At 45.8% G+C, this 15,792-nt stretch overlaps 1 protein-coding gene and 1 long non-coding RNA gene across 9 annotated transcripts in view; both read left to right on the forward strand.

Annotated features, from left to right (window-relative positions):
- The window catches only part of SPAST (spastin), a 675,354-nt gene that overhangs the window by 118,640 nt on the left and 540,922 nt on the right, over positions 1-15,792 (forward strand). The gene's annotated exons all lie outside the window — the stretch shown is intronic.
- On the forward strand, positions 5,134-5,623 carry LOC146821058 (uncharacterized). Its single transcript, XR_014963087.1, has 3 exons — positions 5,134-5,162; positions 5,286-5,346; positions 5,431-5,623. It is a non-coding gene; the product is annotated as an uncharacterized LOC146821058 (long non-coding RNA).

Below are 15,792 nucleotides of genomic sequence, written 5' to 3' on the forward strand. Positions count from 1 at the left end.
GTACTAGTGACGTATAGCTCTCATTAGGACTACCAGAAGCGCAAAGCTTACTGGTACATGTAGTTTTATGCTCGGCGATCCTACGGGTGTGTTATTTTGAAAATGTGGCTAGGATTTCGTGAACCTGAAGAACAGTGTTTCGAATTTGAATACTAAAGATAAAGACAAGTGGCTGAAAATTCTTCCTATATAGTTGTGTCTATACTAAATATAGCACAATTCCTTTGCTACGCACCTAAACTACGGGGAAGGCTTCCCCAAAGCTATTTGTTTAGCCTTTGGTAGAAAAGTTGAAATTTTAATATAGTTGGTTTTGGTGTTTTTATGTTTAGGTCCCTCTGCATTGGAAACGATTCCCATCCATTTCAGGCAGATAGATTTCCACGTTCTAAGGTGGGTTTGCAAAGCCCTGTTGGTGCTTCGTAGTTACTCTGAGTACAATATCACATCCTAAAACCTTTTTATTGTTCATTGCAGAAATTGGTTGGTCCTGAGGAGAACCCATAATTCTGGGGTTCGAAACGCGTCGACCAGTTCTCATTTTCCTTGTGTCGCACCGCTTTCAAAAAATTCTATTTCCATGTGAAGTTCAAAGCAATTTGTTATATTCATTTTGGGCAATGCAATAATGAAATGTTTTTGGACATTTAAATTGAGATGTAATTAATTGTACCAGGGAAGAAAGGTCGCCACAAGGACCTAGTACTTTACAGTTTTTGTATGTTTGCCGTGTATGCATGAGTATAATGGCCATGAGTGTTTGATGAATGTTTGCATATATTTTCTATTTGTTTCCAGGGGATTATCAGTTATATGTCATTGTAATATATGTCTTGTAAAATTTTGTATATAAGACCTTAGCGCAACAAAAGAAATGTCTCTGCGCAAAATTATTTTTTGAAATATGAAATAAATTCAAATCATTTCCGTCAAATAATAAGGAAATTCATAAAACCCTCCTTTTCAGTTTCATTTCTTTTTAGGAGTTATCAAAGTATTGTGTTGAGTATTTCTCAGCTTGAACTGTTTGTTCTGTTTCTTTGCATTTTTGGCTCAGTTCAGCTGAGTTTTTTGAGCCACAACCCGGTGTTGTTTTCTAGCTTTAGGAGCGGGCAGCTGCCCGCGAGGTTCAGTTTAGTGGCCAAATAGCCACCACCCTTTAGGGCACTTTAGGGTCATTGTTGTTTGAATTGGTTTTGCTGCAGTGGTAATTTTTAGTATGGTCAAGTTCTTGTTAAATGTTTAGTTTGTCTTGTGTTGTCTGAGTCTTAGTCATCCCCTGTTTGTCATCTGTGATGGCAGAGAATGATGCCTTCGCTTACAGCGAAGAACACATTCAGAATTTGATACGAGCACCGCCGGTCTTTGCATCGGCCACCTTGAGTGTTACAGCAAAAACACAGAACGAGTCGGATAAACTCACCAGATTACGTAAAAAACAAATACGCACGGACCTTCACGGGCATTTCTTACTACAGCACTTAAAGGAAGGCACCATTCCATCAGGGCTTCAGATACGTAACATTCCAGTAGTTTTTGTAGACGACCCAATCTACAAGAAAGGTTACAGTTGCATAGAGACCAAATGCAGCAGGGACCTTATGGTCCTCACGGTGGAGACAGCCCACAGACTTTCATTGATACAACTACAGGAGATTGCGGACCTTGAAAGTGAGATCAAAAACAATCCTAACCTCACGGATGCGAAGGCCTTATTGGAAAAAGTGGAGAAAGAAATTCTCGAGTTTAAAGATTACACGGTTATCCAAAAAAGTAACAAATTCGAGCAGGATAAAAAGAATTTTTCGTTGGAATCGACTTATCCCTACCTGAACAAGGATTTCTATTCTACCAACGATTCTAGAAATTATCTCCAAAACTATCAGGGGAGATCCCGGAAGAGATTCATTAACTTTTCTGAATCGTCATCATCTTCTAGTGAGACTACAGATACAACGACTAGGGCCAATCAGAACCAAAGGGGTAACCAACAAAATCAGGACCCACAAACATCCAATCAGGAGGCACGTTTTTTAGGCCGAGGCCAACGACAAGGCAGAGGACGGTTGCGATATTCCCAACCATGGGAAATGAGGACACGACGCCAATACTACAGGAGTTAACTTCATCACCAATTTATAATTTGTCTGACAAAATACTCACAGCAGCGGAAATTTCCATTCTCCAAAAAGGACTTACCTTTGTTCCTTCTAGATCTACAGACTTCATCAAGATGAAGCTTGAAACCATGGAGTTCTGTCGCAAAATCCGTTTGAAAACGTTTTTTTCTGAAACAACCGAGGTTGTAACGGCAGAAGTCACTGGACTAAAGAGGAAATCGACTTTTTGTCCAACAGGACCCAAGGTCCCCAAGGAAATCGCTACTTTTGAAAGAACCATCTTATCAGGAATACAGGCAATGGAAAGCAAAAAAAGCTTTGTGAGGTTTAACTTAGCCAAAAAGGAAAAAGATGCCCTTATCGACCTGCAAAATGATAGATCTATTGTAGTTAAGCAGGCGGACAAAGGTGGGGCAGTGGTCCTTTGGGATGTCAATAAATATAAGAACGAAGTACTCCGCCAATTGGGAGACGTGACCTGCTACCGGAAAATCACAAAAGACCCAACTAAAGAACTACAAGACCAACTATTTCATATCATAGAGGAAGGCTTTTCACAAGGTTTCGTGGGACCTAAAGAACGCCTGTTCCTGAAAAATATGAACCCGAGGATTCCGGTCTTCTATGCCTTACCCAAACTCCACAAAAATGAATTGGACCCCCCAGGACGACCCATAGTTTCTGGGTGTGAATCACTTATTGAGCCAGTGGCCCAATATATCGACTTTTTTCTGAAACCATTCATCAAGCAGGTTCCGGCACATTTGAAAGACACCACTGCATTCCTGAATAGAATCACATCCGTGCATTTCAACAAAAGCACACAATTGATGGTTACAATGGATGTGGTGTCACTCTACACCCAAATCCCACAAGATCAAGCTTTGGAGGCCTTAGAGTGGTTTTTAAATTTAAGAGAACGACCAGTACAAGTTCCCACGGAATTTCTCCTGTCTCTGGCTAAGTTTGCACTATCTAAAAATTACTTTTCTTTTGACTCAGAGTTTTTTTACCAAATACGAGGCGTGGCCATGGGTTGTCCTTTCGCACCTGAGTTGGCAGTTTTATTCATGGGTTTATATGAAAATAATTTCATACATAATAACAACCCGTTCGCTGCTAATATTTCCAACTATATGCGTTACATCGACGACATTTTCTTAATTTGGACTGGTACACAGCAATCACTAGACGAGTTCATTTGTTGGCTCAATGGAAGATCAAATGACATCAAATTCAGTAGTGTCTCGTCAAATGATTCAATCACTTTTCTGGACGTCAAGGTAGTGGCTTCGGATGGAGAGCTCGAGACCACACTTTTTAGAAAAGAGACAGATCGGAATAAGGCCCTTCATTTTACGAGCAACCATCCTCGTAGTCTGAGACAAAATCTACCCTATGGTCAGTTCTTGCGAATTCGCAGGAACTGCACCAAAAAAGAGGAATATTTCAGGCATGCAAACAAATTAAGAGACCGCCTCCTTGAGAGGGGATATCCAAAGAAATTAATTAAACATTCTTTGAAGAGAGCTTGGTGGACACCAAGAGAGACATTGCTGGAGCAAAGAATTAGGAAAAAGGTTGACAGATCGGTCTGTGTGACAACATTTTGCCCTAACAGCCACCAACTCCGCAAACTCATCCTGGGAAATTGGCATTTAATCAAGGACCTCCATGAGGATTTTTTGAGACCCCCGATGTTTGCGTTCAAAAAGGAGAAAAGTGTAGCTAACTACATAGTACGTGCTGCCTTACCGAAAGAAGAACAGCGTACATTAAGGAGTATGCTCAACCTACCACCAGTGATGGGGCACCACAAATGTGGAACATGCATAAACTGTGATCAGACCATAGAGGGCGATGTTTTTTCATTCAACACCACGCACTGGAAGCATAACACATTCAGTAATTGCAAAACGAAGAATGTCGTTTATGCAATAGTTTGTCCGTGTCCTAAGCTATACATTGGGAAAACAACGCAGGAGGTGCGACAACGCATCATCCAGCATAAATCTAGGATCAGACGTCGAGTTGAGAATGCCCCTTTAGTCCATCATTGGGTCTCTCATTCACACAGTGAGGCAGATTTGAGATGGACAGTTTTGTCCAAAATTGAAAGAGATCCACGTGGAGGAGATTTTGAAGGCCAATTAAGCCGTCGTGAGGCATTATTAATCATGAAATACAACACGGCTATTAATGGCTTGAATGAAGTCGCAGAGATTTTCAGACCAATTGGATAATGTAAAAAGCACATCTTTTCTCTGTCGCTGTCTCCTTGTTTTGGGCTTGTTCTGGTCTGCTGCTTTAATTTTTTACACAATCATAATTGATGGAGAGCTCCGATCATTTGTTGAGCCATGCATTAGCCCCCGCTTTGGGGAAGCCTTCCCCGTAGTTTAGGTGCGTAGCAAAGGAATTGTGCTATATTTAGTATAGACACAACTATATAGGAAGAATTTTCAGCCACTTGTCTTTATCTTTAGTATTCAAATTCGAAACACTGTTCTTCAGGTTCACGAAATCCTAGCCACATTTTCAAAATAACACACCCGTAGGATCGCCGAGCATAAAACTACATGTACCAGTAAGCTTTGCGCTTCTGGTAGTCCTAATGAGAGCTATACGTCACTAGTACCCACAAGGCTGTGTGTATCCTCACTCGTGGGTTGACAAGGTTGTGGACGGATGAAAATGTACTCCCGGTAAGCTTGCAGGGAAACAAGGATTAGTTATGTCTAGGGAACAGGAGCTCTGAGATATCAGGTCGTTTGATTACTTACACAGCTCGTTTCGTTTTTTCAGATTCCGGCGCGGGAAAAGCATCTTGAAGTTGACTGTGAAATTTATCTAAGTAAGTTCTAGATTTCACACAGCTGGTTGCGGTCTAGATTTTCGAATGTGTATGTTAACGGTCGTGTAGAGTTGTAAAAGAGACGACGATAGTTAACGGAATTCATTTCGACCGTTCTTTCCCCCCCTTTAGATACACAAGTATTCAATCATTGGCAGCCGGAAAAGAGGACACGTTCTCTTTCTCCAGTAAGTCGAGCAAACATTTCCTACCTTTGTCCAAAGTCTGCTGTTTGTCATGTGCTATTTGTTTAGCCTTTGGTAGAAAAGTTGAAATTTTAATATAGTTGGTTTTGGTGTTTTTATGTTTAGGTCCCTCTGCATTGGAAACGATTCCCATCCATTTCAGGCAGATAGATTTCCACGTTCTAAGGTGGGTTTGCAAAGCCCTGTTGGTGCTTCGTAGTTACTCTGAGTACAATATCACATCCTAAAACCTTTTTATTGTTCATTGCAGAAATTGGTTGGTCCTGAGGAGAACCCATAATTCTGGGGTTCGAAACGCGTCGACCAGTTCTCATTTTCCTTGTGTCGCACCGCTTTCAAAAAATTCTATTTCCATGTGAAGTTCAAAGCAATTTGTTATATTCATTTTGGGCAATGCAATAATGAAATGTTTTTGGACATTTAAATTGAGATGTAATTAATTGTACCAGGGAAGAAAGGTCGCCACAAGGACCTAGTACTTTACAGTTTTTGTATGTTTGCCGTGTATGCATGAGTATAATGGCCATGAGTGTTTGATGAATGTTTGCATATATTTTCTATTTGTTTCCAGGGGATTATCAGTTATATGTCATTGTAATATATGTCTTGTAAAATTTTGTATATAAGACCTTAGCGCAACAAAAGAAATGTCTCTGCGCAAAATTATTTTTTGAAATATGAAATAAATTCAAATCATTTCCGTCAAATAATAAGGAAATTCATAAAACCCTCCTTTTCAGTTTCATTTCTTTTTAGGAGTTATCAAAGTATTGTGTTGAGTATTTCTCAGCTTGAACTGTTTGTTCTGTTTCTTTGCATTTTTGGCTCAGTTCAGCTGAGTTTTTTGAGCCACAACCCGGTGTTGTTTTCTAACCTTACTTCACTCCAGCACACTCAGTTCCTTTACAGTCTTCAGAAAGTTTGTCTTATCTTCAGCAGAAGTCATGCAACCCTGGTCTGCTTCCTCAGAGCCCCTACTTGCATCTTATATTCTTACATTCAAGTAAGTCGTAGCTGACCTTCATTTTTACATCCAACAAAGCCGTAGCTGACCCTCTAATGGACACTGGGCCTAAGCTTTGCTCTTGCCCACCGGTGATCAGGCAGATAGCTAGATGCCACAGATCGGCACCTGGCATCCCTGATTTTCTTATGCAGCACCCTACTCCTCAGTTTGGTGGTCCAAGCTTCCACTAGCAAAGCAAATCCTAATTTATGCCATACCCCCTCCAGCTCACTTGGAGAGGAAGACAAAAAGGATTTAGTCATTTGGAAAACAGATGCTCTCTTCAGCCAGCCTAGCTTTGAGGTCGGTCATTGTGGTATGCCTATTAGACTGACATAAACTGGGGTGGCGTAGTGGGCAAAAGAACGATGGATTTAACCCAGATCTCTTGACTGGGGGAGAATGTCTGCATTGTCAGCATTCCGTCCATCATTTGTTTGTTGTAACGCTTTTCGCCCTAAGTGGGATGGGTATTCCCAGACGTGGGACCCGTGCTCACTACGCCACTGGAGTCAAGCTATCCTGGCTGATGACGGCTGATAGCCAGAAACCGGTCCTAGGATGCTTGATTCTGGTCCAGGGAAGACATGGCTTGGCAGTTCGGGCTGGACTGTTCCCATGAGGCACAGGGTCAAGACTGATTTGCATATGGCCATGTCTAAACTGGGGTGGCGTAGTGGGCAAAAGAACGATGGATTTAACCCAGATCTCTTGACTGAGGGAGAATGTCTGCATTGTCAGCATTCCGTCCATCATTTGTTTGTTGTAACGCTTTTCGCCCTAAGTGGGATGGGTATTCCCAGACGTGGGACCCGTGCTCACTACGCCACTGGAGTCAAGCTATCCTGGCTGATGACGGCTGATAGCCAGAAACCGGTCCTAGGATGCTTGATTCTGGTCCAGGGAAGACATGGCTTGGCAGTTCGGGCTGGACTGTTCCCATGAGGCACAGGGTCAAGACTGATTTGCATATGGCCATGTCTAAACTGGGGTGGCGTAGTGGGCAAAAGAACGATGGATTTAACCCAGATCTCTTGACTGGGGGAGAATGTCTGCATTGTCAGCATTCCGTCCATCATTTGTTTGTTGTAACGCTTTTCGCCCTAAGTGGGATGGGTATTCCCAGACGTGGGACCCGTGCTCACTACGCCACTGGAGTCAAGCTATCCTGGCTGATGACGGCTGATAGCCAGAAACCGGTCCTAGGATGCTTGATTCTGGTCCAGGGAAGACATGGCTTGGCAGTTCGGGCTGGACTGTTCCCATGAGGCACAGGGTCAAGACTGATTTGCATATGGCCATGTCTAAACTGGGGTGGCGTAGTGGGCAAAAGAACGATGGATTTAACCCAGATCTCTTGACTGGGGGAGAATGTCTGCATTGTCAGCATTCCGTCCATCATTTGTTTGTTGTAACGCTTTTCGCCCTAAGTGGGATGGGTATTCCCAGACGTGGGACCCGTGCTCACTACGCCACTGGAGTCAAGCTATCCTGGCTGATGACGGCTGATAGCCAGAAACCGGTCCTAGGATGCTTGATTCTGGTCCAGGGAAGACATGGCTTGGCAGTTCGGGCTGGACTGTTCCCATGAGGCACAGGGTCAAGACTGATTTGCATATGGCCATGTCTAAACTGGGGTGGCGTAGTGGGCAAAAGAACGATGGATTTAACCCAGATCTCTTGACTGGGGGAGAATGTCTGCATTGTCAGCATTCCGTCCATCATTTGTTTGTTGTAACGCTTTTCGCCCTAAGTGGGATGGGTATTCCCAGACGTGGGACCCGTGCTCACTACGCCACTGGAGTCAAGCTATCCTGGCTGATGACGGCTGATAGCCAGAAACCGGTCCTAGGATGCTTGATTCTGGTCCAGGGAAGACATGGCTTGGCAGTTCGGGCTGGACTGTTCCCATGAGGCACAGGGTCAAGACTGATTTGCATATGGCCATGTCTAAACTGGGGTGGCGTAGTGGGCAAAAGAACGATGGATTTAACCCAGATCTCTTGACTGGGGGAGAATGTCTGCATTGTCAGCATTCCGTCCATCATTTGTTTGTTGTAACGCTTTTCGCCCTAAGTGGGATGGGTATTCCCAGACGTGGGACCCGTGCTCACTACGCCACTGGAGTCAAGCTATCCTGGCTGATGACGGCTGATAGCCAGAAACCGGTCCTAGGATGCTTGATTCTGGTCCAGGGAAGACATGGCTTGGCAGTTCGGGCTGGACTGTTCCCATGAGGCACAGGGTCAAGACTGATTTGCATATGGCCATGTCTAAACTGGGGTGGCGTAGTGGGCAAAAGAACGATGGATTTAACCCAGATCTCTTGACTGGGGGAGAATGTCTGCATTGTCAGCATTCCGTCCATCATTTGTTTGTTGTAACGCTTTTCGCCCTAAGTGGGATGGGTATTCCCAGACGTGGGACCCGTGCTCACTACGCCACTGGAGTCAAGCTATCCTGGCTGATGACGGCTGATAGCCAGAAACCGGTCCTAGGATGCTTGATTCTGGTCCAGGGAAGACATGGCTTGGCAGTTCGGGCTGGACTGTTCCCATGAGGCACAGGGTCAAGACTGATTTGCATATGGCCATGTCTAAACTGGGGTGGCGTAGTGGGCAAAAGAACGATGGATTTAACCCAGATCTCTTGACTGGGGGAGAATGTCTGCATTGTCAGCATTCCGTCCATCATTTGTTTGTTGTAACGCTTTTCGCCCTAAGTGGGATGGGTATTCCCAGACGTGGGACCCGTGCTCACTACGCCACTGGAGTCAAGCTATCCTGGCTGATGACGGCTGATAGCCAGAAACCGGTCCTAGGATGCTTGATTCTGGTCCAGGGAAGACATGGCTTGGCAGTTCGGGCTGGACTGTTCCCATGAGGCACAGGGTCAAGACTGATTTGCATATGGCCATGTCTAAACTGGGGTGGCGTAGTGGGCAAAAGAACGATGGATTTAACCCAGATCTCTTGACTGGGGGAGAATGTCTGCATTGTCAGCATTCCGTCCATCATTTGTTTGTTGTAACGCTTTTCGCCCTAAGTGGGATGGGTATTCCCAGACGTGGGACCCGTGCTCACTACGCCACTGGAGTCAAGCTATCCTGGCTGATGACGGCTGATAGCCAGAAACCGGTCCTAGGATGCTTGATTCTGGTCCAGGGAAGACATGGCTTGGCAGTTCGGGCTGGACTGTTCCCATGAGGCACAGGGTCAAGACTGATTTGCATATGGCCATGTCTAAACTGGGGTGGCGTAGTGGGCAAAAGAACGATGGATTTAACCCAGATCTCTTGACTGGGGGAGAATGTCTGCATTGTCAGCATTCCGTCCATCATTTGTTTGTTGTAACGCTTTTCGCCCTAAGTGGGATGGGTATTCCCAGACGTGGGACCCGTGCTCACTACGCCACTGGAGTCAAGCTATCCTGGCTGATGACGGCTGATAGCCAGAAACCGGTCCTAGGATGCTTGATTCTGGTCCAGGGAAGACATGGCTTGGCAGTTCGGGCTGGACTGTTCCCATGAGGCACAGGGTCAAGACTGATTTGCATATGGCCATGTCTAAACTGGGGTGGCGTAGTGGGCAAAAGAACGATGGATTTAACCCAGATCTCTTGACTGGGGGAGAATGTCTGCATTGTCAGCATTCCGTCCATCATTTGTTTGTTGTAACGCTTTTCGCCCTAAGTGGGATGGGTATTCCCAGACGTGGGACCCGTGCTCACTACGCCACTGGAGTCAAGCTATCCTGGCTGATGACGGCTGATAGCCAGAAACCGGTCCTAGGATGCTTGATTCTGGTCCAGGGAAGATATGGCTTGGCAGTTCGGGCTGGACTGTTCCCATGAGGCACAGGGTCAAGACTGATTTGCATATGGCCATGTCTAAACTGGGGTGGCGTAGTGGGCAAAAGAACGATGGATTTAACCCAGATCTCTTGACTGGGGGAGAATGTCTGCATTGTCAGCATTCCGTCCATCATTTGTTTGTTGTAACGCTATTAGACTGACATATGCATACCTTCTGGGACATGGCCAGCAAGCTCCTACTGGCGGTCCCAGAAGAATTTGGGGCCTCTGTGGCTCAAGCTGTTGAAGATGGTCAGGATGCGGCCAGATAAATAATTTAAGCTGGCCTGGATACTACCGATTGCTTGGGTTGGGGAATCAGCACTAGTGTGGTGCACCATCGCCATACGTGGATGCAACATGGATTTTTCAGGAGATGTGCACCATCCCTTATGGATATGCCTTTTGAGGGATCCCTCAAATCTGGCAAAAATGCTGTCTCTGCCTTAGGATGCCTAAAGTAGGGCCATGATGCATTCTTTGGGCCTCTCTAACCACACCAGACAGTTTCCATATCAGTTTCAGCTTTTCTTAAGCTACTCTAGAGTGTTGGTAAACAGGCAACGGATGGCCCTTGCACCCAAACTGCAGCCCCCCAATCCTTTTGTGGCTATGGATCAGGCAGGAACACATAGGTCACCAGTGGCATTGCCCTCTACTGTTTCCCTCCAGTTTGCATCAGTATCCAATCTTCTTTCATACCTTTAGGGGCACACAACCACCCCGTGGGAAGCAGAACCCAACACTTTATCCCAGGATGGCAATCCATCACATACAACCGATGGATCCTCCAGATCTTTCAGAAATGCTATGCCCTTCTGTTACTTTTTGACCCACTAGAGCTTCCTTCCACATCAAAACTCCCCTTGGAGGACCACCTATTTATTTTACTCCAAAAGATGCTGGCGCTACTATCTGAAGGGTCCATCAACAGTGTTCAAGACTCTGAAATTGTTTTGGGTTGTCAGTCCTGCTAAGTCTTTGTGCTGAAGAAGGATGTGGAGGCCAATGTCCTAATTTAAATCTTTTCCATCTGAATGCCTTCCTGCGGAAGGACAAATTCTGAATCCTCACACTGGTACAGTTGTGTTTGCCCTGGATCTATGTGACAGGATGGTACACTTGTACCTGCAGGACTTGTACAACCATGTATCCCTCCTGCAGTCCCACTGATGTTACCTGTGGTTAAAGGTCGGTCAAAAGCATTCAGTTTGCTCTGCTCCCCTTCTGCCTTACCAGCACCTACTGGAAAGTTCATGAAAGTGATGGCGGTGGTCCCACACATCTTCTGAGGCTGGGGGAGGGGTGGGGGTACCAGTTTTCCCCTACCTCAACGACTGGCCGTTGAAGGCCCACTCGCCACAGTCAGTAGTATACCGCCTTCAGACAACGGTGAACCTCCTGACATCATTGGGGTTCGATCAGGGAGCCAAAGAGACACCTGACTCCTTCACAGAGACCTCTTTTTATAGGAGCTGTCTTGGATTCTGTGCAGTTCAGAGCGTTTCCTCACTCGCAACAAGTCTGACATTCAGGCTATGATCCTAATGTTTCAGCCTCTGCCCTGAATCTCGTGACAGCTGCTCCGAGTCTTCTTGTCTTGGCCTCTTAGTCTCATGCATCCTGATTTGTCCATTTCACCAGGTGGTATATGCAGGCTCTGCAGTGGCAACTGAAGTCTCAATGGACCCAGCGCCAAGGAAATGTATCTAATGTCATCCAGGTTTTAGAGGCAACTGCACAAGATCCGCAGCGGTGGCTGTTCAACCACAACTTGACTAGCAAAATACCCCACAGCCTTCCCCAGTAAGAGCTAACAGTGTTGACGGATACGTCCATGCTGGGTTGAGGTTATCTGGGAGAGGTAGAGTTCAGAGAACTCTGGTCTCCAGCGTAAATCTGGCTCCATATCAATCTGTTAGAGTTGCAGGCCATTCGACTGGCGTTCAAGGCCTTTCTGTCGTCTAGTAAGGTGAGGCTGGTACAGGTTCCCGTGGACACAACCACTGCCTTATGGTACTGCAGCAAGCGGGGTGGAGGGGAGGTCTTGTGTCCTGTGCCAAGAGGAGCTGCACCTCCTGGTGTGTCCGGGCATCTCCCTGACTATGAACAACCTAGCAGGATCCTTGAAGGCCAGGGTAGACCAGCTCAGTCAGCAGTGCCTGGTGGATTACGAATGGCAGCTGAACGCTGAGGTGGCACAGGGTGTCTTTCGACCATAGGGAGAACTCTGGCTACATTGCGTTGCTACTATCAAGAATGTGCAGTGTCCAAACTTTTGCATGTTGGAGCTCCTGCAGAGACTCTCTAAGAGATATATTTTGATTGACGTGAAACACTGTACTCTTGTATGCTTTCCGCCATCCCCTGCCCAGAGTTCTGAAGACAACCGAGAACAACTGGACCCAAGTCATCCTACAGGGCCCTGAATTGGGCCAAGAGTGTGGTAACCAGACCTTCTGAGCATCTACCCTGTGCCCAGGCTGCCAATTCAGGAGGATCTTCTGCTGCAGAACAGGGCAGGGTTCTCCGCCCGCTCTTCAATAATCTACACATCTATGCATCGAGACTGAGCGTCTACATTTGACTCGGTTTGATTTGCCAACTTAAGATGTGGATGTTTTAGTTGACAGGCAGCCTTCTATGAAGTCTGTTTATTTCGGGCACTGGGACAAATTTGTGGCCTGGTGTGGAGTCTGCAGGACAGACCCTTTGCAATCTAAACTGTCAGATTTTTTTTGTCTCTGCCCAGCAAGGCCTTGAATTTGAAACTATTACATGTTATTTATCGGCCCTTTCGGCTTCTCTGTGTTTACCGGACCAACTGTCCTTGTTTAAATCCCTTGCTATGATGCTTTTAGGTTTGATATACATGTTCCTTTCTTGACAGTTTGTTGACACAGTGGGACCTTAATTTTGTTCTGGTATTTCTCGTGTTCGCCCTGACGCACAGCTGCTTGTTGCGCCTTTTTTTCCTTAAGACTGTCTTCCTTGTCTTGATTACTTCAGCTTATCACATGAGGGAGCTGCAGGCTCTCTTTCTGCAGCTGACCTATACTATAATTTTTCCAGGCAAACTATTGCCCTGGACAAGAGCAGCTGCTCGCCAAAATGTGACTCCTTTCCACATTGGGTAGTTAATCACTCCATCCCTGTCCCAACGTTCTTTGCCCCCTTCACCCGTTGAAAAGGGAGTAGATACTATATCGTCTGGACCCTGAAAGACCCTTAACCTTTTACATCAATTGCTTCAAAGACCATTGAGTGGACAGTGAGATTTTTCTGGGACTCCCTAGAGGCTAAGGAAGGTAAGACCATGCAGAAAAGCACTGTCTTTTTTTAATCACGATCTACTACACATTGGCCAAAAAGCAGCCTTTGGAAGGGCTCTCTGCCCATCCACGAGGGTCAACCATCTGTTGGCATGCAAAGTGGCTGTTCATGACACCAAGCAAACACAATGAGATGATGGACCGAGCACTGAAACTTTTCAGACACTCACCCCTAGTCACTATGAGTTCTGGGTTGAATCCATCATCATTCTTCAGCTCACTTTGCCACCCCAGTTCAGACCCAGCCATATGCAAATCAGTCTTGACCCTGTTCCTCATGGAAACAGTCCAGCCCAAACTGCCAAGCCAGGTCTTCCCTGGACCGGATACGAGCATCCGGGGACAGGTTTCTGGGTAACACCCCTCATCAGCCAGGCTAGCTTGTATCTAGTGGCAAAGTGAGAAAGAGACCCACATCTATCCCACTGTTGAATCATTCTTACATTTAGCCACTTACCCAGCCACAGAAACACAACCACAAACTTGACAATCAATGAAAAAGCTGCGTCACTTTCTTATATCCTTCTCACTTAATGTCCCCTGTAAACCTCCAAAACCCAAAAACGATCAAACTATTGCCAAACGAGCTTGGAGACTAGTCGAGGATTCAAACTTCAACACATATTTCCAGGTGGCTGACCTTGAACCACCTACCAACGCCTCCGTATGCAAAGACGTTGCATCCCTCGATGCTGCCATACTGCAAACCCTAGATAAAATAGCCCCCAGACGGACAATTAAGGAAAAGGCTCCTACGGAAAAATGGTACACACTCCATCACAAAAGTCTAAAAAGAGAATGCCAAAAGCTCGAACATCTATGGAGGCAATCCAAGGACAAAATAGCTAAACCCATACTTAAACTCAATTACACCAACAATCGCAAAAAGTATATCCTAGCTATCAGGCAGGCTAAGAAAGATTACCTCACTCAGCGTATAGAGGAGAATAGTAACTCCACGAAAGAGCTATACAAAATAGTGAAAGAACTGAGCAAACCTGCCACTATTTCCCAAACACTTAAACCCTCGACTGAGGCCTGTAACCTCATCAGCACTTTCTTTTCAGAAAAAATAAAGAAAATCTATGCTGATTTTTCTCCTCAAACTGATGATATAAATGAAAAAAAACCCATTGGATCCGACTCACTCTCTTCAGACATCCCTCGTCTATTGGATTTTGAACCCTTATTAGTAGCCGATGTCCTAACAGCAATGCAGGCAGTTAAGTCAGGCTCCCCCTTGGACCCTTGCCCCCATTTCGTGTTTTCCAAGATTGCACCTATACTCTGCGGTCCAGTCACTCGAATCTTCAATAAATCACTTAAAACTGCCACATTCCCTAACGCCTGGAAACACGCAGCTGTTATTCCCCTTTTGAAGAAGGCAGGCTCCGACATCGCTAATCCTGAGAATTACAGACCCATTTCTCAACTTCCATACCTTTCTAAAGTCCTGGAAAAACTGGTCAATGTCCAACTGACCAAATATCTGGAAACCAACTCCCTTTTGGACCCCACCCAGACTGGCTTTAGAGCCAATAATAGCACTGAGGCCACGTTGCTGGCAGTCTCGGACAGTATTGGGTCTCACACCGACCAAGGAGGATCGGTGGCACTAATACTGCTCGACCTGTCAGCGGCATTTGATACGGTCTCCCATCAATGCCTGTTGAATATACTTCAACATAAAGGAATACAGTCCAATGCCTTAAACTGGTTACACTCCTTCCTGAGTGCCCGCTCCCAGAACGTTCACATGGGTCAATTTCAGTCTAACACCACCTCCATTGACTGCGGGGTCCCCCAGGGCGCATCGCTGAGCCCCACACTTTTCAATGTTTACATGTCCTCCCTGGCTGACATTGGAAGGAAATGGGGCATCGGCATGTGCTCATATGCGGATGACACGCAGCTAGTAGTGGCCTTAAATGAAAAACCAGCAATCACCAAAACCAAACTACAAGGCTGCTTGGCTGAAATGGCCCAATGGATGCATGCCCACTGCCTGAAGCTGAATGCCGGAAAATCAGAGATCCTGCTATTTGGGGGAGCCAAACGAATCTGGGATGCCTCATGGTGGCCTTCAGCTCTGGGTCAGGCTCCCACCCCTAAACAACATGCCAGAAATCTGGGAATTACTATGGATGATGAGTTATCCATGAAAGACCATGTACAATCTCTTTGTGGCAAAGGCTTCGCCATCTTGAAGCTCTTAGCAAGACTATTCCCATGGATACCACTGAACTGTAGACGCTCAGTTACCCAGGCCCTATTGGTCAGCCGTCTCGACTACGGGAATGCATTATTTGTGGGGATGAACGAACACCTCTTCTCTCGCCTACAAGTACTGCAAAATGCAGCCGCCAAACTGATCTGTGATAAGGGCAAATTAGACTCGGCATCGGAATGCCTGAGAAGCCTT

This window comes from Triturus cristatus, chromosome 6, assembly GCF_964204655.1.
Source record: "Triturus cristatus chromosome 6, aTriCri1.1, whole genome shotgun sequence".
In the NCBI taxonomy this organism is placed as follows: domain Eukaryota; kingdom Metazoa; phylum Chordata; class Amphibia; order Caudata; family Salamandridae; genus Triturus; species Triturus cristatus.